At 36.8% G+C, this 25,778-nt stretch overlaps 1 protein-coding gene and 1 pseudogene across 2 annotated transcripts in view; both read right to left on the reverse strand.

The window, feature by feature from the left end:
- Positions 1-25,778, reverse strand: part of EDA (ectodysplasin A) — a 414,154-nt gene that overhangs the window by 73,985 nt on the left and 314,391 nt on the right. The gene's annotated exons all lie outside the window — the stretch shown is intronic.
- Positions 20,475-24,519, reverse strand: LOC118553182 (keratin, type I cytoskeletal 18 pseudogene; annotated as a pseudogene).

The following is a 25,778-nucleotide window of genomic DNA, read 5'->3' on the forward strand; positions in this document are numbered from 1 at the left end:
GAGTTCTCGGCTCCTCCAGGGCGGAGATTGGGAGGCCACCATTTCACTGTTGTCCTCCAAAGCTATAGGGAAAGCTTGCAGGGAACAAAAGCTCCCGAGAGCAACCTGAGCCGATTACTTAGCCCAGACCCGGCAAGGGTGGGGCAATTCCGCCTCCAGCAAAGACATTTGGGAACCACGGCAACAGGCCCCTCCCTAGAAGATCAGCAAGAACAGCCAGCCAAGAGCAAGTTTACCGATCAATGAGAATGGCAGAACTCCAGCGCTAGGGGAATACTGTCATAGAATTCATGGCTTTTCCTCCATGATTCTTTAGTCTTTCAAAGTTAATTTTTTTTAAATTTTTAAAAAAATTTTTCTTTTTCCCTTTTTCAACCTACATCTTATCAATTCCTTTAAAAAAATTTTTTTTTATTTTTCATTTTTAGAGTCATATTCTATCCCTTCATAGTAGTTACCCATATTTTTTGGTGTATACATTTTTCGGTATATATGTATGTGTGTGTATATATATATATATATATATATATATACACCCATATTTTTTGGTATATATATATTTTTGGTATATATATATATGTTGTTCTCTCTTCAAAATTTTGGGATACAGTTTCTTCTAACAGATCAAAATATACCCTAAATCTCTAGTGTATGGCTTTGTTCTAGTCTCCTGCCTGATCACATTCTCTCCCCCTGCCTTTTTTTTTTAAATCCTTTTTCTTTTTTCAACCAACTTCTTATCTTATCAATTCCTTTTATAAAATCTTTTCTAATTTTCATCTTTACAGTCATATTCCATATCTTCATCATATTAACCCTCATTTTTGTACATATATAAGTTTTTCTTTCTTTAAAATTTTGGGAGGCACTTTCTTCTAACAGACCAAAATACGTCCAAAATCTAGTGAGTGGCACTGATCTATGCACCAGCCTGATCATATTTGATCATATTCTGTTTTGTTTTGGTTTGTTTTTATCTTTTTCTTTTTTTTTTTCTTTCTTTCCCTTTCTTTTCCCCCAGTTTCAGGTCTCTTCTGATTTGTTTAGTGTATATTTTCTGGGGGCATGGTTACCCTGTTAGCATTTTGTTCTCTCATTCATCTATTATCCTCTGGACAAAATGACCAGACAGAAAAAATCACCTAAACAAAAAGAAGAAGAGGCAGTACCAACTGCCAGGGACCTAATCAATACGGACATTAGTAAGATGTCAGAACTAGAGTTCAGAATGATGATTTTAAAGATACTAGCTGGGCTTGAAAAAAGTATGAAAGTTATTAGAGAAACCCTTTCTGGAGAAATAAAAGAACTAAAATCTAACCAAGTCGAAATCAAAAAGGCTATTAATGAGGTGCAATCAAAAATGGAGGCTCTAACTGCTACGATAAATGAGGCAGAACAGAGAATTAGTGATATAGAAGACCAAATGATGGAAAATAAAGAAGCTGAGAAAAAGAGAGATAAACAACTACTGGATCACAAGGGAAGAATTCAAGAGATAAGTGATACCATAAGACAAAACAATATTAGAATAATTGGGATCCCAGAGGAAGAAGAGAGAGAGGGGCAGAAGGTATATTGGAGCAAATTATAGCAAAGAACTTCCCTAATTTGGGGAAGGAAACAGGAATCAAAATCCAGGAGGCACAGAGAACCCCCCTCAAAATCAATAAAAATACGTCAACACCCTGACATCTAATAGTAAAGCTTATGAGTCTCAGACACAAAGAGAAAATCCTGAAAGCAGCTCGGGACAAGAGATCTGTAACCTACAATGGTAGAAACATTAGATTGGCAACAGACCTATCCACAGAGACCTGGCAGGCCAGAAAGGACTGGCATGATCTATTCAGAGCACTAAATGAGAAAAATATGCAGCCAAGAATACTATATCCTGCTAGGCTGTCATTAAAAATAGAAGGAGAGATAAAAAGCTTCCAGGACAAACAAAAACTAAAGGAATGTGCAAACACAAAACCAGCCCTACAAGAAATATTGAAAGGGGTCCTCTAAGCAAAGAGAGAGCCTAAAAGCAACATAGACCAGAAAGGAACACAGACAATATACAGTAACAGTCACCTTACAGGCAATACAATGGCACTAAATTCATAACTTTCAATAGTTACCCTGAATGTAAATGGGCTAAATGCCCCAATCAAAAGACACAGGGTATCAGATTGGATAAAAAAAAAACAAGACCCATTGATATGCTGTTTGCAAGAGACTTATTTTAGACCCAAAGACACCTCCAGATTGAAAGTGAGGGGGTGGAAAACCATTTACCATGCTAATGGACACCAAAAGAAAGCTGGGGTGGCAATCCTTATATCAGACAAATTAGACTTTAAACCAAAGACTGTAATAAGAGATGAGGAAGGACAGTATATCTTACTTAAAGGGTCTATCCAACAAGAAGATCTAACAATTGTAAATATCTATGCCCCTAACATGGGAGCAGCCAATTACATAAGGCAATTAATAACAAAAGCAAAGAAACACATCGACAACAATACAATAATAGTGGGGGACTTTAACACCGCCCTCACTGAAATGGACAGATCATCTAAGCAAAAGATCAACAAGGAAATAAAGACTTTTAATGACACACTGGACCAAATGGACTTCACAGATATATTCAGAACATTCCATCCCAAAGCAACAGAATCCACATTCTTCTCTAGTGCCCATGGAACATTCTCCAGAATAGATCACATCCTAGGTCACAAATCAGGTCTCAACTGGTACCAAAAGACTGGGATCATTCCCTGCGTATTTTCAGACCACGGTGCTTTGAAACTAGAACTCAATCACAAGAGGAAAGTCGGAAAGAACTCAAATACATGGAGGCTAAAGAGCATCCTACTAAAGAATGAATGGGTCAACCCAGAAATCAAAGAAGAATTTAAAAAATCATGGAAACCAATGAAAATGAAAACACAACTTTTCAAAATCTTTGGGATGCAGCAAAGGCAGTCCTAAGAGGAAAGTAGATAGCAATACAAGCCTTTCTCAAGAAACAAGGAAGTTCTAAAATACACAACCTAACCCTACACCTGAAGGAACTGGAGAAAGAACAGCAAATAAAGCCTAAACCCAGCAGGAGAAGAGAAATAAGAAAGATCAGAGAAGAAATCAATGAAATAGAAACCAAAAGAACAGTAGAACAGATCAACAAAACTAGGAGCTGGTTCTTTGAAAGAATTAACAAGATTGATAAACCCCTGGCCAGACTTATCAAAAAGAAAAGAGAAATGACCCAAATAAACAAAATCATGAATCAAAGAGGAGAGATCACAACCAACACCAAAGAAATACAAACAATTATAAGAACATATTATGAACAAGTATATGCCAGCAAATTAGATAACCTGGAAGAAATGGATGCATTCCTAGAGATGTACCAACTACCAAAACTGAACCAGGAAGAAATAGAAAACGTGAACAGACCTATAACCACTAAGGAAATTGAAGCAGTAATCAAAAATCTCCCAACAAACAAAAGCCCAGGGCCAGATGGCTTCCCAGGGAATTCTACCAAACATTTAAAGAAGAATTAATACCTATTCTTCTGAAACTGTTCCAAAATATAGAAATGGAAGGAAAACCTCCAAACTCGTTTTATGAGGCCACCATTACCTTGATCCCCAAACCAGACAAAGACCCCATCAAAAAGGAGAATTACAGACCAATATCCTTGATGAACATGGATGCAAAAATTCTCACCAAGATACTAGCCAATAGGATCCAACAGGACATTAAAAGGATTATTCACCACGACCAAGTGGGATTTATCCCTGGGCTGCAAGGTTGGTTCAACATCTGCAAATCAATCATTGTGCTACAATACATTACTACAAGAAAGAACAAGACCATATGATCCTCTCAGTAGATGCAGAAAAAGCATTTGACAAAGTACAGCATCCTTTCTTGATCAAAACTCTTCAGAGTCTAGGGATAGAGGGTACATACCTCAATATCACAAAAGCCATCTATGAAAAACCCACAGTGAGTATCATTCTCAATGGGGAAAAACTGAGAGCTTTCCCCCTAAGGTCAGGAACATAGCAGGGATGTCCACTATCACCGCTGCTATTCAACATAGTATTAGAAGTCCTAGCCACAGCAATTAGACAACAAAAAGAAATAAAAGGCATCCAAATCGGCAAAGAAGAAGTCAAACTCTCACTCTTTGCAGATGATATGATACTTTATGTGGAAAACCCAAAAGAGTCTACCCTAAAACTGCTAGAACTCATACAGGAATTCAGTAAAGTGGCAGGATATAAAATCAATGCACAGAAATCAGTGGCATTCCTATATACCAACAACAAGACAGAAGAGAGAGAAATTAAGGAGTCGATCCCATTTATAATTGCACCCAAAACCATAAGATACCTAGGAATAAAACTAACCAAAGAGGCAAAGAATCTGTACTCAGAAAACTATAAAAGACTCATGAAAGAAACTGAGGAAGACACAAAGAAATGGAAAAACGTTCCATGCTCATGGATTGGAAGAACAAATATTGTGAAGATGTCAATGTTACCTAGAGCAATCTATACATTTAATGCAATCCATATCAAAATACCATCAACTTTTTTCAAAGAAATGGAACAAATAATCCTAAAATTTGTATGGAACCAGAAAAGACCCCGAATAGCCAGAGGAATGTTGAAAAAGAAAAGCAAAGCCGGTGGCATCACAATTCCGGACTTCCAGCTCTATTACAAAGCTGTCATCATCAAGACAGTATGGTACTGGCACAAAAACAGACACATAGATCAATGGAACAGAATAGAGAGCCCAGAAATGGACCCTCAACTCTATGGTCAACTAATCTTCGACAAAGCAGGAAAGAATGTCCAATGGAAACAAGACAGTCTCTTCAACAAATGGTGTTGGGAAAATTGGACAGCCACATGCAGAAGAATGAAACTGGGCCCTTTCCTTACACCACACACAAAAATAGACTCAAAATGGTTGAAAGACCTAAATGTGAGATGGGAGTCCATCAACATCCTAAAGGAAAACATAGGCAGCATCTTCTTCCTAGAAATATTGCCAAAGGCAAGGGAAGCAAGGGCAAAAATGAACTACTGGGACTTCATCAAGATAAAAAGCTTTTGCACAGCAAAAGAAAGTCAACAAAACCAAAAGACAACCGACAGAATGGGAGAAGATATTTGCAAATGACATATCAGATAAAGGGCTAGTATCCAAAATCTATGAAGAAATTGTTAAACTCAACACCCAAAGAACAAATGATCCAATCAAGAAATGGGCAGAAGACATGAACAGACATTTTTCCAAAGAAGACATCCAAATGGCCAACAGACACATGAAAAAGTGCTCAACAGCGCTCAGCATCAGGGAAATCCAAATCAAAACCCCAATGAGATATCACCTCACACCAGTCAGAATGGCTAAAATTAACAAGTCAGGAAACGACAGATGTTGGTGGGGATGAGGAGATAGGGGAACCCTCTTACACTGTTGGTGGGAATGCAAGCTGGTGCAGCCACTCTGGGAAACAGTATGGAGGTTCCTCAAAAAGTTGAAAATAGAGCTACCATATGATCCAGCAATTGCACTACTGGGTATTTACCCCAAAGATACAAATGTAGGGATCCAAAGGGGTACGTGCACCCTGATGTTTATAGCAGCAATGTCCACAATAGCCAAACTGTGGAAAGAGCCAAGATGTCCATCGACAGATGAATGGATAAAGAAGATGTGGTATATATATACAATGGAATATTATGCAGCCATCAAAAGGAATGAAATCTTGCCATTTGCAACGACATAGTTGGAACTGGAGGGTATTATGCTGAGCGAAATAAGTCAATCAGAGAAAGACATGTATGATATGATCTCACTGATATGAGGAATTCTTAATCTCAGGAAACAAACTGAGGGTTGCTGGAGTGGTGGGGGTTGGGAGGGATGGGGTGGCTGGGTAATAGACATTGGGAAGGGTATGTGCTATGGTAAGCGCTGTGAATTGTGTAAGACTGTTGAATCACAGACCTGTACTTCTGAAACAAATAATACATTATATGTTAAAAAAAAAAAAAAGAAGAAGAAGAAGGGGCGCCTGGGTGGCTCAGTGGTTAAGTGTCTGCCTCCGGCTCAGGTCATGATCTTGGGGTCCTGGGACTGAGCCCTGCCTCACACTCCCTGCTCCGCGGGAGGCCTGCTTCTCCCTCTCCCACTCACCCTGCTTGTGTTCCCTCTCTCGCTGTGTCTCTCTCTGTCAAATAAATAAAATCTTTAAAAAAAAAAAAGAAGAAGATAGCAGGAGGGGAAAAATGAAGGGGGGGAATCAGAGGGGGAGACAAACCATGAGAGACTATGGACTCTGAAAAACAAACTGAGGGTTCTAAAGGGGAGGGGAGTGGGGGGATGGATTAGCTTGGTGATGGGTATTAAAGAGGGCACGTTCTGCATGGAGCACTGGGTGTTATACACAAACAATGAATCATGGAACACTACATCAAAAACTAATGATGTAATGTATGGTGATTAGCATAACATAATAATAATTAAAAAAACTATAAAAAAATGAGCCAGACACAAAAGGACAAATATTGTATGATTTTACATTTATATGTATATATATATTCTATATACATATATATAGAACGTATATATATATTCTAGGTACCTTTATATGAGGTACCTAGAATAGGCAAAGTCATAGAGACAGAAATTAGAAGAATGGTTACCAGTAGTTGGTGGGAGTGGGGAAAGGGGAGCTATAGTTTAATGGATAGAGAGTTTCTCTTTGGGAGGATAAAAAAGTTTTGGAAATGGAGAGTAGTGACAGTTGCAAAACATTGTGAATGTAATTCATACCACTGAATTGTATCCTTAAAAATGGTTAAATGGTGGGGCGCCTGGGTGGCTCAGTTGTTAAGCGTCTGCCTTCGGCTCAGGTCATGATCCCAGGGTCTTGGGATTGAGCCCCGCATCGGGCTCCCTGCTCGGCAGAAGCCTGCTTCTCCCTCTCCCACTCCCCCTGCTTGTGTTCCCTCTCTCACTGTGTCTCTCTCTGTCAAATAAATAAATAAAATCTTTAAAAAATGGTTAAATGGTGAATTTTATGTTATATATATTTTACCACAAAAAAGGAACGAAATATTGATATATGGTACAAAATGGATGAACCTTGAAACCATTATGCTAAGAGAAAGAAGTCAGACACAAAAGACCATTGTATGAGTCCATTAACATGAAATGTCCAGAATAGGCAAATCTATTGAGACAGAAAATGTATTAGTGTTTGCCTAGGGCTGGGGGAGAGAATGGAGGAGTTGGGGGATGATAGCTGAAGAGTTTTTTTTGAGGTAATGAAATGTTCTAAAATTGACTTTGTTGCTGGTTGTACAACTCTATGAATATTTAAATTTTTTTTAGATTATTTATTTATTTGAGAGAGAGAGAGAGTGAGAAACAGCATGAGAGGGGAGAGGGCCAGAGGGAGAATCAGGCTCCCCGCTGAGCCGGTAGCCCAATGTGGGACTTGATCCCAGGACTCCGGGATCATGACCGGAGCTGAAGGCACTTACCCAACCAACTGAGCAACCCAGGCACCCAACTCTGAATACTTTAAAAATTACTGAGTTGTACATGTTAATGGGTGAAGTATGTGGTATGTGAATTATATCTCAATAAAGCTGCTTTAAAACAATAATGAGGATTATAACAGTCAATAATTAGTGAGCAATATATTAGGTACTTGGGAATTTTGCTGTGTGTATAATATTTAATATAATATTTGTATTACTAGGTTTAGCTATTTAAAAAAATGTTCTATTTTAATTAAAAAAATATAAAAGTGAGCTAATATCATTTTCTCCAATAAATTACATCTGTCTAAAGGCTAGCTAGCAGTTTTTAGTATACTGACAAAGGCCAAAGTACTTTGTGGCTACATCTGCAAACTACAAAGGAAGCTAACAAGAAATGAATTTTCTTCTGAATGTTGGGAGTGCAAATGTAATCACATCTGAAGAACCTCATATTTATGTGGTGTTTAATTTACAAAGCACTTTCTGATATATTTTTTTAATTTAAATTTTACTTAGTTAACAAATAGTGCAATATTGGTTTCTGGAGTAGAATTCAGTGATTCATCACTTAGATACAACACTCAGTGCTCATAAAAACAAGTGCCCTCTTTATTACCCATCCCCCATCTAGTCCACCCCCAACCCACCTCCCTCCATCAACCCTCAGTTTGTTCTCTATTGTTAAAAGTCTCTTATGGCTTGTTTCCCTCTCTTCTTTTTTTCTTTCCCCCCTCCCCATGTGTTCATCTGTTTTCTTTCTTAAATTCCACATATGAGTGAGATCATATGGTATTTGTCTTTGTCTGACTGACTTATTTCACTTAGCATGATTCACACTAGCTCCATCCATGTCATTGCTAATGGCAAGATTTCATTTTTTTGATGGCTGAGTAATATTCCATTGTGCATATATACTACATCTTCTTTATCCATTCCTGATGTATTTTCTGATGTACTTATGCTGTTATTACCCTTGTAAGGTGATCAGGATGAGTGTTAGGCCATCTACTTCCCATGCCCAAGAAATTAAGCAGAGGTTTGATCCATCTAAGTCCCACATTTAGTTAATAGTTGGACTGGATCTGAATTCTAAATCTATTTTCTGCCAACTGCTCTGTTTAGTCTAACATTATCTTCAGTCAATTAGATCACACAGTGTTCCATAAACAGGACACATTTCTGTATAGCAAAAGCAAACTAAAAATGTGAAAAATATATAAATAGGCCATTAATATATAAAGCTCTTATAGGTTGTCCATTTGTTTATAATTCAATTTAGTGTTTTGTGATCTCTGGACAAGTTTACTATGTTATTTGTATTTACAGCTTTAAAAAAAGGCATGAATAGCATAACATAAACCCAGGTAAGGTTTAGGACAAATGGGTTCTAGGTAATAATATTGTTGATAAGTATTTTCTGGATATGTGCATTAGATTTAGACATGGTCTCTAACTTTAAGGAAGTGCCAATCTAACAGGAAGAGGAGGTAAGACAAAAAGAAACACGTGACCAATAAAGAAACAAATAAGTTGGAACTGAAGAGTAAAGAGAGTTAGGTTAGAGGAAAAATGATAATGGACTTGACGGTAGACAGGATAGCTTTGAACAATGACTTAAAAAGAGTTTCAGAAAAGCCTTGGTTGGAATGTCTACTTCAAGTCTGTCATTTCACTGTAAAAGGGAGAGGAAAGAAATCCTAATCAGAATAGCAGTTAAGAGTGCAGTTTGTATTTATTTTTCTCATGCAGGTCTCAACAAATACAAAAAATAAGATCATATAGAATATGATTTTAAGAGTTCATTGGTATGTTTCTTAAGAATTTAACGTTGCATGAATTCACCTCATTGAATGGACAACAAGGAAAAATGTCAAATTATTTGTTGTTTTTCCAAGAAGTGCATCCAGAATCTTTGAACTTATCAATCAGTAATATGAACGAAGAAAATAGCTTCTATAATTTCCATGGCACTTGAAAGAGAAGCTATTCCTCTATTAATGATTTTTATATAGAGCCTTAGGCAATATAGAAAGAACATTTTCAAGATCTAGCATATAATCCCAAATCTGACCTTTTTATTCTTTTCTTCCCTTCAGCTACCTTCATTAAACTGTTTCCTATGAATAGAGAGGAACCTATGACAGAAGAGAAATGGATCCATCTTGTTCTCTTCAGATCGTTACACTCCCACCAGAAGCCTGCTTCATACTCACTGGGAGAGATGATCAGGTACTTTGTTGGAGATCAATACATTGAAACAGTGATTCTTAATTCTGGTTTTACAATATTCCATTGGCTCTCTGATTTTTTCCAGGAAAATTAGGAAATTCTTGAAAAATTAATTTCAGTTCACTTTAGCTTTTAGTATAAATATATGCCAAATGGCATTTCTTTTGGGGAGGAGAAGAGTCTTGGCCAGGGAAAGAAATCCAAAATCCAGCTAACATGGGAGGTAGGAATCACTGATTTAGTTCTTGCTTGGCACAAAACCAAGCTATGAACTTCCATTGCTTCTCTGGCACAGAGAATGCTTGAAAGGAGAGGGATAACTCATGCTCAGGTTCTAAAATCTGAAAAGCACACATACCTAGAAAGCTACTTAATTGTTAATAGTGGCTATGTCTGGAAACTGAGGTTGTGGTGTTACTTCCCTGTGTTAAATCAAATTTCTCTAATGCTTAACTTTTTTTTAAGAGGGAGCATGCATTGCTTTCCTATTTATTAAAACTTTCATTTGGGTGGCTCACTCGGTTAAGCATCTGACTCTTGGTTTCGGCTCAGGTCATGATCTCAGGATCTTGAGATTGAGCCCAGCATCGGGCTCCCTGCTCAGTGGGGATTCTGCTTCCCCTTTCCCTCTACTCCTTCCCCTGCTCATGCCCTCTCTCTCTCTCTCTCTCTAAAATAAATAAATATTTATTTATTTTTTTACTTAGGATGATTTTTATTTACAAAACAGGTTCTTCTGTTTTACAAAAATTACAAAAAATGACTCTGAAAAATAGAAATAGCATCTCAGACTCTTGGGAACTACTTTTAAGCAACCAAGGAGTTGGAACTCAGAAGGTTTTCTTCTTTTTAAGAGTTGTAATGGCAACATTAAAATAAATAAATCTTTAAAAAAACCCTTTCAATTGAGATTTCATAAGCCAAAAATAAAATAAATTAGAATTATTAATCCTAAAAAGACAAACTAAATAGCTTTAAGTCTGAAAACAGCTGGCTATAAATATAAAGACTAGTGCTATAGAATTCTTACACCACCGTCAAACAGATATATAATGTAAGCCACAAGTTTGAGCCACACATGTAATTTTAAATTTTCTATTAGCCATATTAAAAAGTAAAAAAGTAAAATTAATTTTAATATTAAATTTTAGCTCAATATATCCAAAATATAATTTCAACATGTAATCAATGTAAATATATATTAACAAGATGTTTTACATTGCTCCTTTTGGTACAAAGTCTTTGAAATCTGGTATGTATTTTACACTTACAGCATATCTTAATTCACACTGGTTTATGTGTAATTCACTTTATTTATTTAGTTTTTTTATTAGTTTCAGAGGTAGGATGTAGTGATTCATCAGCTGCAAATAACACCCAGTGCTCGTTATATCTAGTGTCCTCCTTAATTCCCATCATCCAATTATCCCTTCCCCTGACTCACCTCCCCTCTAGCAACCCTTAGTTTGTTTCCTAGAGTTCAGCATCTCTTATGGTTTGCCTTCCTCTCAATTTTCATCTTATTTTATTTTTCCTTTCCTTCCCCTATTTAGTTAGTTTTAAAAAACAGTGTAACAAGCACCTGGGAATGAATCACTCAAAACAAAAACTAGGACTTTATAAAAACTTACATTCAATCACGCAGTTCCTTCTCACTCTCATCTCCCTATCTCTCCCCCACCAAAGGTAAACTATCCTGAATCCAGTGGTCATCATTCTCTCAACTTCCTATTCATATAATTGTATCACATTTATATGTATTCCTAAAAAGCTTTTTTAAAAAAAAAAAAAACCCTTAGTTGTTTGTAACTATATAATGGTTATTATGCTATATTTAATATTTTGGGAATTACTTTTTTCAGCATTCAAATAGGTTTTTCATTATGATAGGTCCAAGGTGATTTGTTTCTTAAATGCATTTAATACATACATATTGTTTTTATTTTATTTTTCTGGTTTTATTAAGGTATAATTGACATATAACATTAGTTTATGGTGTACAAGATTACGATTTGATATATGTATATATTGTGACATGATTACCACAATAATTTTAGTTAATATCCATCACTACACATAGTTACAAATATTTTTTCTTATGATAAGAACTTTTAAGATCTATTCTCTTAGCAACTTTCAAATATACAATGCAGAATTGTTAACTATAGTTGCCAAGCTATACATTGTATCCCCAGGACTTATTAATCTTATAACAGGATATTTGTACCTCTTGATCATCTTCACCCATTTCCCCAATCTCTCACCCTCTGCCTCTGGCAACCAATATATTCTCTGTTTCTATGAGTTTGCTTTTTTTATATGCCACATATGAGTGAGATCATACAACTTCTTTTTCTGTGTGACTTATTTAATTTAGCATAATACTCTCAAGGTCCATCCACATTGTCACAAATGGCAAGATTTTCTTCTATTTTATGGCCAAATAATATTCCATTGTGTGTGTGTATACACACGCGCACACACACCCCACATTTTCTTTATCCATTCATCCATTGATGAACACTTATGTTGTTTCCATGTCTTAGCTATTATAAAGAATGCTGCAATGAACCTGAGGGTGTAGATATCTCTTTGAGGGGCGCCTGGTGCCTCAGTCATTAAGTGTCTGCCTTCGGCTCAGGTCATGATCCCAGGGTCCTGGGATGGAGCCCTGCATCGGGCTCCCTGCTCCGCAGGAAGCCTGCTTCTCCCTCTCCCACTCCCTCTGCTTGTGTTCCCTCTCTCTCTGTGTTTCTCTGTCAAATAAATAAATAAAATCTTTAAAAAAAAGATATCTCTTTGAGATAGACATTTTATTTCCTTTAGATATATACCCAGAACACACATGGCTTTTTTTTGTGTGACAACTTCAGCATAGGGGATTTACTTTTTATAAGCCTAAAATTATATTTGTAAGATTCACCCATACCAGTAAGTGTTGCTGCAGTTCATTGGTTTGCCTGTTTAATATCTCATTGCATGAATTTGTCATAGTTTATCCATATACTATTTTATTGATGGGCATTTGAGTTGTTAGATTTTGCTACTGTGTATTCTTGTCTAAGTCTGCTATTGTAAGAGTTTCTAATGGGTAGAGATCTAAGAATTCACAATTCTCACCTAACTGAAACAACTATGTAATGGATGAAGGAGAAGGCAATGGAGATCAGCCAGAGGGAGTTCCAATATAAGTCAGAACCAGTAGGAAGAGCAATTGGTAGGAAAGGGGCTGCTGGTGGAGTCCCAAGAAACATTGCGAGTGGCAGTTGGTCCTAGCTTTCCAATCCTGTTTTGCTCTACTGGGCTGTAGCATATGGAGTTAAAGCTTGGAACAGTAGCAGTGAGAATAGCCAGGCCTTTCTGCTGAAGGTTCCGATACAAATTTTGACTATGCCATCACATCTCGAGAACTTGGGTCCTGTTTTCCCTATACACTCCATACTTGCCCTAGTCTTGGTGGTCAGTTCTCTTCCTATGCATCCCTCAAGTTGTCTTTCTGCACTGGGCCATATGCAGGTATATGCTGGATTTACTGACAAGGCAAGAGAAGAGCTTGACTTTTGGTGTATATGAGAGCATTCTCTGGGAGTGGCAAAAAGATGGAAAATTCTAAAATAAGGAGTTTTTTTCTGTCTTAGACTACATTAAAGTTCATCACTATGAGCACAGAAGAATAACCTCTAGGAGTTAGGGCTTAGCATAGCCGGTTGTAACGAAAAAACATACATCTGGAGCTGTTAGCTGGATTGACTACAAGGGAATGATTTTGAAGAAAGAGGGGCTAAGGAATTTATATAAAGTTAGGAATCAGACAAAGTACTAGGTAGTTCAGGACCTAAGGCAAGGGCCTGGCAATGAAGAAAAGGAAAATTACACAGGTGCATATGAATATATAGAACTCAGATTTGCCCAGGGCTTTAACATTTAAAAAAGTGCTTTTCAAATCACATATTTAATCCCCACAGTAACCCAGTGAAGTAAGTATTACCATTAATGCTATTTTATAGGAACTGAGGCTGAGAGATTAATTAGCATGTTCAAAGTTTCATAACAAGTAAGTAGCAGATCTGCAACTTGAACCCAGGTCCCTAAATGTGAAAACAATTCTACCCCAGTGATTTACAACTAAGGTATTGAAGTGTGTTGCAGGTATTGTTGCTATCAAAGTACTGAAGGTACTGAAATAGATTTCATGGTGTTTCTGTAATAGTATCACTCTCATTTGCATTCTGATAGGTTTTCTTGAGCAAAAAAGAAATGGGCCTAGTTATAGCCAGCATACTAGAAAAATGCCCAGAACTCCAAGGACCCCAGGGAAGAAGTCCCACATGTGAATGCTTATCCAAGCTCTGAATTATGGCAACAAAAGGTCAAGATCTGCCATACTATACCACAGCAGATTTTTTTAAAAAAAATCAGATTTCTATATAATTATAATGTTATAAAGTTTTCACTTAGCAGCTGTGTGCATAGTTAACACCTCACTTACTTGGCACCATAGAATTGGGTGTGCAGAAATGAGATGAGTTTTCTGGATAACTAAAACTTACTCCAAACCAGAAAACTTTGAGATCTGACAGAAATCTTTCTAAAATATTTTGAGACTTCTTTGTCTTGTCATGTCAGATATAGTTGTCTATTGAGGACTAAGCATCACTATGAAAATTCCCTACTGTACCATACAATGAGGTGTTCAGTGTCTACTAAGGGGCAAAGCAAAATTTGAACCCCTACATGAGTGGCCCACGTGACTTCATTTTTCTAGTTCTGTTTTTAGAATTTTTCTGTTCTTTATACTGCTAACTGCACCTTCTTAGAGTATCAGTTTTCTCACATCTAGTAGATCGCTTCTCTCATTTTAATTGGTTGTCAAGACAACTAAGCTCATTATCAGTAAGCAACATTTATTTTATATACAACACTAAATCAAGATTCTTAGTAAAGTTGGTACTACTCCTCTCTTACAGGTGTAGAATGAGAGGCCTCATTGGCTTGAGATTTTGTTTCCAGATCATAGGGCTTTCATCCCACCTCCTTTTGGGTATCCAGGCTATGTTCTGGATGTTTGAAGTTGCTAAATAAAAGACCTTTGAATAATCAGGGTATACTGAGAATATATTTTATTTACAAAACTCACATTCTGTATATTTCTGCAAATGACAAAATCAGATGTAACAAAGAATCAATAGTAATAGCAGTTTGTGATTCAATTTTTATTCTTTCATTCTCAATTCATTGGTGGGAGAAGAAAAAGAGAACTCTTAAGACAAGGCTTATTTAAACTAAAGACTCCACCTTGATCTTTAATAGCACTTTATATTTTCTAAGTGCTTTAGTATATATCGTCTCCTTTGATCATCACAATCCTGTGAGATAGCAGAATAGCTTCTTTTCTCACTATAAAAGTGGCTAAGAGAGAGTGATGTTTGAAAAAAAGCATTTTCACTTATTTTATCTATAACCTGAGAAGTAGATGGTTTAGTACTATTCTTATTTTACAGTTGATATTAATAATTATTAATTATTGAGCACCTGTTATGTGCCAGCATTGAATTAGGAATTTTATATTACCTCTAATCCTAATAATAGCTTATCAAAGAAAGTATTGTTATTGTCTTTATATAATGAGAAAATGTATGCTGAGAGAGGTTACATGACTTGGCCAAGGCCATGAAGCTAAAAGTAGTAGAGCTAGGATTTGAAATTAGGTCTCAGTGATTTTTAAAAAGATTTATTTATTAATTTAATTTTTTAAAAGACTTTATTTATTTATTTGAAAGAGAGAGAGAGAGGGAGAGAGAGAGAGAGAACACAAGCAGGGAGGAGGGGCAGAGGGTGAGGGAGACACAGAACCCCCACTGAGCAGGGAGCCCAATGTTGGGCTCTATCTGAGGACCCTGGGATCATGACCTGAGCTGAAGGCAGGCACTTAACCGACTGAGCCACTCAGATGCCCCTTATTTATTTATTTTAGAGAGAGAGAGAGAGAGAGAGTGGGAGTGGGCGTAGGGGCAGAGGGAAAGAGAGGGAGAGAAGCAGACTCCCCACTGAGCATGGAGCCTGCCGTGGAGCTTGATCTCAAGACCCTGAGTTCATGACCTGAGCCGAAATCAAGAGTGGGATGTTTAACCGACTGAGCCACCCAGGTGCCCCAAGTCTCTGTGATTTCAAATTTGAAATCAGGTATATGTGGCTTTAAATTCTATGTTTTTTCTTTACCTCAAGCTGTCTGAGAGAGAAATTAAGGGTTAGAAAGATTGCTTATTAATATCAACTGAATTTTTCTTTCTTGTAGGTATATTTTATCCATGCACTGGGAGCTTTACTGTACTAAATTTGGGCCTTATTTCTGATAGCTTCTGGATTTTTGCATACTATGCTAGGGGATGGGAATAACAGATTAGATTCAAAATTCTGAACTGAAACTTGAAAACAACCTCTGAGTTAATATATTTGTATCACAAATATACCCTTCTCCTTTAAATAGGTTATAGTGTAAACCTATGTTTATAAAGAGCTTTGGAGATGACTTGTAAAGATAATGCACTATACAAACCAATGACTTTGTGACTCATGCAAGAAGTTTGTTTTTTTTTCTTTTGAACAAAACAGAGATTTAAATGTGTGACCTGAAATATAAAATTTCATTTTTGAAAGCATGCAAATCATACTTTAAAATTTGATCATTTCAATGTAGTTTATTTTTTTAAAGAGATGAAATATATCTGAAATTTGAGGAGAGAATCAAATTGCTGTATTTACAATAACTGAACATCCTCTCAGGAGATACTGTGAAGCTATCATGAGAAACACATTCTTTTTCCATTTCCTTTTTAAGAAATCTTATTTCTAAACAGATTAGGATCAAAACATAGTGATTTACCAAGTCAATCTTCTTTCCTCTCTTCTGGCACAATGTAAGATAATGATGCACTGAATTTCATCTATAAAGATGACACTACTAACTTTCTGGCAGCAGGCCAGGCCCATGAGTTTTTTTGCTATAGGGAGAAGAGATCTGCACAAAGCCACCTTCTATCTAGTTCACCATTTGCTAAATAGCATACATTGGTTAGAACCCTGGCCTGGAGTATATAGAACCTAAGTTAGGCTAGACTCTAAAGAACTGACCTAAAGTACCACAGTACTAGATTCATTAAAGGGGCTGTATACTGGAAGCAGTACTAAAATGCAGCCAAGACTCAAATCTATAGGAAAACATCCTTGGCACTTAATTATTTCAAAAATAGCTCTCTCTACATTTCTGAACATGTTAATGGCATAGGATCTATGTCTTCTAAGTCAGCTTAGAGTCCTAAACAAGAAAGTAGGATCAATCATTGATTCTAAATTATATTGAGGTTCTAAATGTATTTTGCTACCTTGCACCAGAGATTCATAAATAGAGTATCAGGGAAATTAAAACTGCTACCAAAGTTAAAAACCGATACACATGGCTTATATGTCTTGTATTTAGTAAAAAGCAAGAGTTGTGTTGGCCTTGCTAATATTTCTTTCTCAAGTGTATGGAGGGTAGAAGAAAGATACAGTGAGGTGGGGAAGATGCCAAGATAATATGGGATTAAAATGCCATTTATCATATGCCTAAGTGGGCATTTGAAACCTTCTCAAGCAGTTCTGGGCTCTTGTCACATTTTCTCTGCCCAACAGTTGCAGCTTCCCTCAGTACTTCTCCAAACTCCTATGTTACATACCAGTTTTTCTTTTTTTTTTTTAAGCCATAAGGAGAGCCAACAAACCTAGGGGATTTGGTTAGCCTTTGCACTTACTGTTACCTTTGTCAGAAATGCACTTTCTACTTTTCTTCATCAAAGTCTTATTCATCCTCCAAAATCCAGTTCAAATGTCACCTTATCCATTCATGTATTCACGCCTAGTATGTGCCAGCCATTATGCACTTCTTGGAGATGTATTTAATGTATTTGATTGGCCATTCTGAGGCTCCCTCCTCTATGCTTCCACTGCAATCTTACACCTGCATATAATTACTTATCACCTCTGGGAATTATTTATAAGATTCTCTTTTTTATGAAGATCATGGGCTTCCAGAACTAAGGAACTTTATCTTACTCATTTTTGTATCCCTGCATGTAATGTAGCACAGTGCCTTGCACATAGTAGATGGTTAATAAATCTCTAGCTATTACTCTGTTGTCTCCCTCCCTTTCATTTATATTTGCTATTTTCTACTTATTCATCTAACTTGACTCTCAATCTTTCTGTCCCTATTACTGTACTAAAACTGCTCTCACCAATGTTGTCAACAACATCCTTCCTACTGATTTCAGTAGATGGGTGAAACACACTCTTTCCATTGGTTTTGCTAAGTTGGATAATTTTAAGCTAGAGCTGCTAGTAGCTATTTTTGCCACTTTATAGGGAGAACCTGCCTGAAGAATGAGGCTAATACAAAGGAAAGCAGAGCTGAGAGAGTCCTGATGACATCATTTGATCTCCAAGGTTCAGCTATATCGTAAGCCAGCTTCATCAAGGACTTTACAGTTAAATGAGCCAATAAATCCCATGCCCTCTTCTTTAAAAAAAAATTTAATCCAGGTTAGGCCAGCTGTCTCTTGCAACTGAGAGAGTCCTAACCTAGCTAATGATCTCCATTTCTATATTTCCAGCCCAGATATTTTTCCTGAGCTTCAGGTGCATATATCCCCAACTGCTTACAAGATTTCTCCTCTTGAATTTCCCACAGGTACCTGAAACTCAAAACCCATTTAAAACCACACATTTTCCTTTTCTGATCATTATCTCTGTGAATAGTATAGCACTTTGCCAGAAACCTGGGTGGCTTCCTTTACTCCTCTTTTTCTCCCTTCAATCAAATCACCAAGTCCTAACTTTTTTTCTACCCACTAAGTAAATCTGTCTACTTCTGTTTCCATTGATGCTACTCTAATTATGCCACCATCATTTCTTATGTATATCATTACACCAGCCTCCCAACTGCCTTCTTTGTCTCCCTTATGCCCCTTCTAGTCCATTTTTCTCTCCATTTTCTCCACTTTTTCTTCACTATATTTTTAATAAATTATAGTAACATACTTATTGTAACAAATCAAACAGTACAGAACTATATAAAAAACCACTTAAGAGTTATCCCTTTCCCATCCAACCTCTTTCCACCTGATGTAATTAATAATTCAGAATTTGGTGCTTCTGCTTCCCACATCTGTTTCTATGTTTATATCCATATATCTATATTTATAAACATTTCTAGGGAGTTAAAATCTTTCTCTTCTAAAAATATTTAATTTATTTATTTATTTGAGAGAGAGAAAGAGAGTGAGCAAGCAGGGGGAGGGGCAAAGGGGGCGGGAGATAGAATCCTGAGCAGACTCTGCCCGGAGTGCAGAGCACAGTGTGGGGCTTGACCTCAGGACCCTGAGATCATGACCTGAGCCAAAACCAAGAGTTGGATGCTTAACCGACTGCACCACCCAGGCGCCCCAAAATCTTTCTTTCTTTTTTTTTATAAATATGGGATTATATTTTACACATTACTCTGAAACTTAATTTTTGTTACCTAGCAAAGGAATATGGCTATTCTTTAAGTCCATATATGAAACCACAACATATTCATTTTAATAGCTGCATAGTATTCAATAGTATGGTTATGTCATAATTTATTCAACCATTTCCTTGTTTATAGATACTAGGGTTATCCCTCTTTTTGCCACTGAAACAGTCCTATAATAAATATCCTTGTATATATGACTTATGTGCCAGTATTCTTATTTCTGTATGATAGATTCCCCAAACTGTAAATGCTAGATTATAAAGGTATCCGAATGTTTAATTTGACTAGAGCGTTATGTTAATATCCAAAATGGGTGTAATAATTTATATTCTCAAATATGGTATACTACATTAACAGAATGAAGGATAAAAATCATATGATCATCTCAATAGATTCAGAAAAGCATTTGACAAAATTCAACATTCTTTCATGATAAAAACTCTTCACAGATTAGGTATAGAAGGAATGTATTTCAACATAAGAAAGGCTATATATGACAAGCCCACAGCTAACATCACACAACAGTAAAAAGCTGAAAGCTTTTCCTCTAAGATCAGGAAAAAGACAAGGATACCCATTCTTGCCACTTCTTTCAACATAGTACTTGAAATCCTTTAGCCAGAGCAATTAGGCAAGAAAAATAAATAAAAGGCATCCAAAATGGAAAGGAAAAGGTAAAATTGTCTCTGCTGATGATATATTTTCTATATTTCATATAGAAAACTCTAGGCTCCACCAAAAAATTGTTAGAAATAATAAATGAATTCAGTAAAGATACAGGATACAAAGTGAACATATAAAAATCAGTTTTGTTTCTATACACTAACAATGAACTATTAAAAAAAGAAATTAAGAAAAAGATCCCATTTACAATAGCATCAAAAAGAACAAAATAGTTAGGAATAAATTTAACCAAGGAAGTAAAAGATCACTACACTGTAAACTATAAAATGCTGATGACAGAAATTGAAAAAGATACACAAAAAAGTAGAAAGATACCCTGTGTTCTTGGACTGGAAAAACTGATATTGTTAAAATGTTCATATTACTCAAAGCCATCTATAGATTTCATGCTCTATCAAAATTCCAATGATTTTTTTTTCACAGAAATAGAAAAAATGATCCTAAAATTCATATGGATCCACAAAAAGATCCCAGATAGTCCAAGCAACCTTAAGCAAAAAGAACAAAGCTGAAGGCATTACATTACCTGTTTTCTAAATATATTACAAAGATATGGTAATCAAAACAGTATGGTACTGGCATAAAAACAGTCATATAGATGAATGGAACAGAATAGAGAGCCCAGAAATAAATCTATGCATTTACAGGCTACCAATCTTCAACAAGGATGCCAAGAGCACACCATGCGGAGAGGATAGTCTTTTCAATAAATGGTGCTGGGAAAACTGGACATCCATATGCACAAAAATGAAACTGGATGAAATTGGACACTTATCTCACAACATATACAAAAATCAACTCAAAATGGATTAGAGTTAAACACAGACCTGAAATTGTAAAACTACTAGAAGAAAACATAGGGAAAAATTTTTTTTTGACCTCTGACTTTTTATTGGCCTCCTGCTCCCCAAAGAGTACAGGCTGCTTCAAAGCTTCAAAACTGATGTCATTGGTCTCAGACACACCTTTGCCCTCCACAATCCTGTAGGTGGTGGTTTTTGGATGGTTTGCATGGAGTTGTTGCTGTCTAGGGTGTCACCAAGATTGAAGCCCTCTCTCTGTCTTCCAGCAGGTAACAGTAGGTGGTGATTTCAGCCTCCAACTTGGCCTTGATCTCCAAGGACTGAGCCATATGTGTCAGTTCCATGAACATCATCTCAGCTGCTCCTATCTCATTGGTCTGTGAGATTATCACTACGGTGCTTTCCTCAATCTGTTGAGGCCAGCCTGGTACTTGTCCAGCTCCTTTTAGTTCTCAGCCAGCTTGTCATACTGGGCCTGGATGTCCACCATGATCTTGCTGAGGTTCTGAGACTGGGGGCATCCAACTCCATGGTCAACCTAGAGTTGGCAATCTGGGTCTACAGACCCTTTACTTCTTCCTCATGGTTTTTTTTTTCATGAAGAACAGCTCCTCCTTGAGAGTCAGTTTCCATCTCCAGCTGCAACTGAGTGACATTGATGTCTTCAATGACCTTGCAGAGCCCATGGATGTCACTGTCCACAGACTGGTGCATGGCCAGCTCTGTTTCATACTTGACTCTGAAGTCATCAGTAGCAAGAGAGGCATTGTCAATTTTCAGAACAATGCAGACACAGTCCACAGAACTTGCAAAGATCTGAGCCCTCAACTCCCTGATGGTCCTAAAGTAATGCCCCCGGTCTCTGACCTGTGGTCCCTTCTTTTCCAGGTGTTTTCAGATTTTGATCTCCAGTCTCTGATTATCAGCCTCCAGGCTCCTTACCCTCTCCAGGTAGGAGGATGGGTGGTTATTCAGGTCTTTCATGGTTTTCTTCTCACCCTGGATATCCCCTATGCCCACCAGACCCCCAGTCATCCCTGTGGTCAGGCACCCAGACCTCCAGCCACCCTGGAAGCTGGTGGAGCAGGACAGAGAGATCCAGGAGCCTGAGCCCCTAGCTCCTGCATAAGTGTTAGCCACACTGCTGACAGGCCAGACCTGATGGCTGGGCGAATGCATAGAGCCCAGGGACCAATAGTTGGAGGAGAAGGTGGAGTGAGTAGTGAAGCTTATCTGTTCAGGGAGGAAGTCAAGAGGCCAGGGCTCAGGCTCAGGCTGCCAGGAAAAAGCTTCTTGACATTGGTCAGGACAATAATTTTTTGGATATGATCTCAAAAGTACAGGTGGCAAAAGCAAAAAAAGACAAGCAGAATTGCATCAAACTAAAAAGCTTCTGCACAGCAAAGGAAATAATCAACAGAGTGAAGAGACAACCTAAGAAATGGGGGAAATATACATCTGTTTAGGGGTTAGTATCCAAAATATGTAAGGAATTCAAACAACTCAATAGCAAATAATAATAATAAATAGCATAAATAATAATAACCTGATTTAAAAATGGGCAAAGGACCTGAATAGACAGTTTTCCAAAGAAGACATAAAATTGGCCAACAGATATATAAGAAGATGCTCAACATCACTCATCATCAGGGAAATGCAAATCAAAACCAAAATGAGATGTTACCTTACACCTGTTAGGATGACTATCATCAAAAAGATAAGAGACAACACGTGTTGGTTAGGATGTAGAGAAAAGGGAACCCTTGTGCACTGTTGGTAGGAATGTAAAGCAGTACAGCCATTATGGAAAAGAGGTTCCTCAAAAATTGAAAGTAGAAATACCACATGATTCAGCAACCTCACTTCTGGGTGTATATACAAAGAAAATGAAATCAGTATCTTGAAGAGATATCTGCATTCTTATGTTTGTTGTAGCATTAGTCATAATAGCCAAGATATGGAAACAACCTAAGTGTCAAATGAATGGAAAAAGAAAATTTGATCACACACATGTGATGAAATATTATTCAGATTTAAAAAAAGAGGGAAATCCTGCCATTTACAACAACACAGATAAACCTGGAAGACATTACCCTAAATGAGATAAGCCAGATACAGGAAGACAAATACTGCATGATATTGCTTATATGTAGAATATAAAAAAATTAAACTCATAGAAGCAGAGCAGAATGGTGGTTGCCAGGAGCTGGGTGTTAGGGGAAATGAGGAAGTATTGGTCAAAGGGTACAAAGTTTCAGTTATGCAAGATGAATAAGTTCTAGAGATCTAATGCATAGCATGGTGCCTATGGTTACTATTACTGTGTTGTATGCTTGAAATTTGCTGAGAGTAAGTCTTAAGTGTTCTCACCACGAAAAAGAGGGAACTAGGTGAGGTGATGGAAATGTTAATTAGCTTGATTTTGGTAATAATTTCACAGTGTATATCAAAATATCACATTGTATACCTTAAATATACACAACTTTTATTTGTCAATTATACCTCAGTAAAGCTGGAAAAAATCCAATTTATATTCTTTCCACAAATATATGGGTTTTCTCACCTCCTAATTAACTTGGGATGTTATTATATTATAAAATTATTGCTAATATATCTGGGTGATGGGTAGAAAAATGACATATCATGCATATTTTATTTTAAAAATTAAATTTTCTTATTTTAAATTAGTAGTACATATATTTTAAAACTTCAAAAGATACAGAAATATGAAAATTAAGTTAACTCTCCCCCTACCATAACCTTAAACAGTTTTCTTCCCCCAAGCAACCAGTTACCATTATAGATTTATCATAATTTAATCATTTCCTAAATAATGGGCATTTATGTTATTTCCAATATTCTGCTATTTCACATAGTACAGCAAAGAATATCACTGTTGATAAATGATTTCCTATATATGAGAATGTCTAGAAGTAAAAGTGGAATTGCTGGATCAGAGTATATGCATTTAGCATTTGAAAATATTTTCCATAAAATCTATTCTTGACATTGATCCTGTGCTTCCCCATTGCCTTTAGGATAATTTCTATGCTCTATAAAATGGATTCCAAGTCCCTATATGATTTGTCCCCTGCTAGTCAGCTCATTTATCACTTCCCCTTTAAGATTCTATATTAACCATACAAACTTGTTTCGGTTCCTCAAATAAATCAAGCTCCTCTTACTTTAAGCCTTCTAACATGTATGTTCTCTCTGCCTGGTTTACCTTTCCCTCAAATCTTCACATGGCTAACTCTTAAGCGTCTGTCACGTTGCAGCTCAGGAGACTATTAGGAGATCTTCCCGAACCTCCCAGGTGTAGATCAGGTGCTGCTGTGTCCCATAGCACCCTGTGCTTACCCAATTATATCACTATACTGTGTTGAGACTATCCACCTGTGAGATTGATGAGGGTTGGGTCTTATCTTGTTCAACTCTGTGTCCCTAGTGGTGCAAACAGAGATCAATAAACATTTATTCAACAACTAGTTGGTACTTAATAAACATTTATTTGAATGAATGAATGGAAAAAAAAGGAAGCCCTAGTAGCTCTTCACGTGTGAGACAAAAGAGGACCTACAGGTTTAGGAGTAGAATCTAGAGTAAGGCAGGGTTGCGTAAGTAATCCACTATAGATCCAATAGGAGCCATCTGCCTGCATATCTACATCTTCCTGTGGCATTTTGAGGAGCCATACAAAAGGGAGCTGACAGTTTACCACTTGGCCAACAGGTTAAACTTCTCATAGCCTTCACTTCTTAAAACCATATGCATGTTCTTAATCCTTACTGAGCCTCTTTATGGATGTTAATGAAAAGGCTCATTTGACCATCCAAACTGAAATCCTGAGTATTTAATCATCCAGACATCATCTAATTGGCTAAGACTACCCTAGCTATTATATCATAGAAATCAGGAACAGTTAGGAGAAAATTATAAGAGAATTAGAATGAAATAATTAGATCATCTATTCTAGTAGTTCAACATCTTTTTCTTACCCTTATATATCTGAGGGATATGATATAATCTCATCAGTAAGAGTACTATCTCACTATAAATTTCTTAATGGGGCAGAGTGCTCAGAATTTCCAGGGGTGTGTATACCTTGAAAAAACCACCTTATATGATTTTCAATATCTTACACCAAAGTTGAGAGTCACTGATTCTAGTTTAACCTTTAGAAAAAACTAAGATCAGAGAAGTAAAGATTTACCCAAGATCCCAATGCTAGTATAACTACTAATGGCAGAGCTGGGACTATAATCTGGGCCTCCTGGCTTAGAGCTCATCATTTTTCATAATATTTAGAAACAAATAACTAGAAGGAATTTAAGATGGTGAGACAGATGAGAAATACCTTCAGAGAACCTCAGGTCAAGTGGGCTTCTGACCTCTTTCAGGCAAGTAAGAGATTCCTCAAAGATATCTTACCTTTACAGCACTTTCTAATGGGAGGAAGGCATGTTTGCATTTTACATTACATGATGCTGTATTGCTTATGTTTGTTATAATGAGTATGTATTATTTTTATAATTTAAAAATTACACAAATATTTTTAAGCAGCCTAATTTTAACTAACTTTTACACCCAGTTCACTTTAGGACTTAGGTACTGAGGACAGGAATTGGTAGCTCTACCAACTGCAGAGCCTGGTACAATGTCTTACAAGTAGTTGGTATTCTAAAAATGTTTGTTAATCAAGCATCAGTGGTGAAAGCTTGTTGAAATCACCTACTGCAGAGCTAGTTCAATCAATGAAAATACAGCTTTAAAGGGCATTTTGGAGTATGAGCAAACTTAGACATTTTAGCTTACCTAATGTCTTATTTGATATAAAGACATTTTCCAGAGGGTTCTGCTGTGGGCACTTATGCTGTTGGCTTCCATGACCAGTAGACAACCTTGGGGACTCTACATCTGAATACAACAATCCTTTTCAAG

Source organism: Halichoerus grypus, chromosome X (genome assembly GCF_964656455.1).
Source record: "Halichoerus grypus chromosome X, mHalGry1.hap1.1, whole genome shotgun sequence".
Lineage (NCBI taxonomy): Eukaryota > Metazoa > Chordata > Mammalia > Carnivora > Phocidae > Halichoerus > Halichoerus grypus.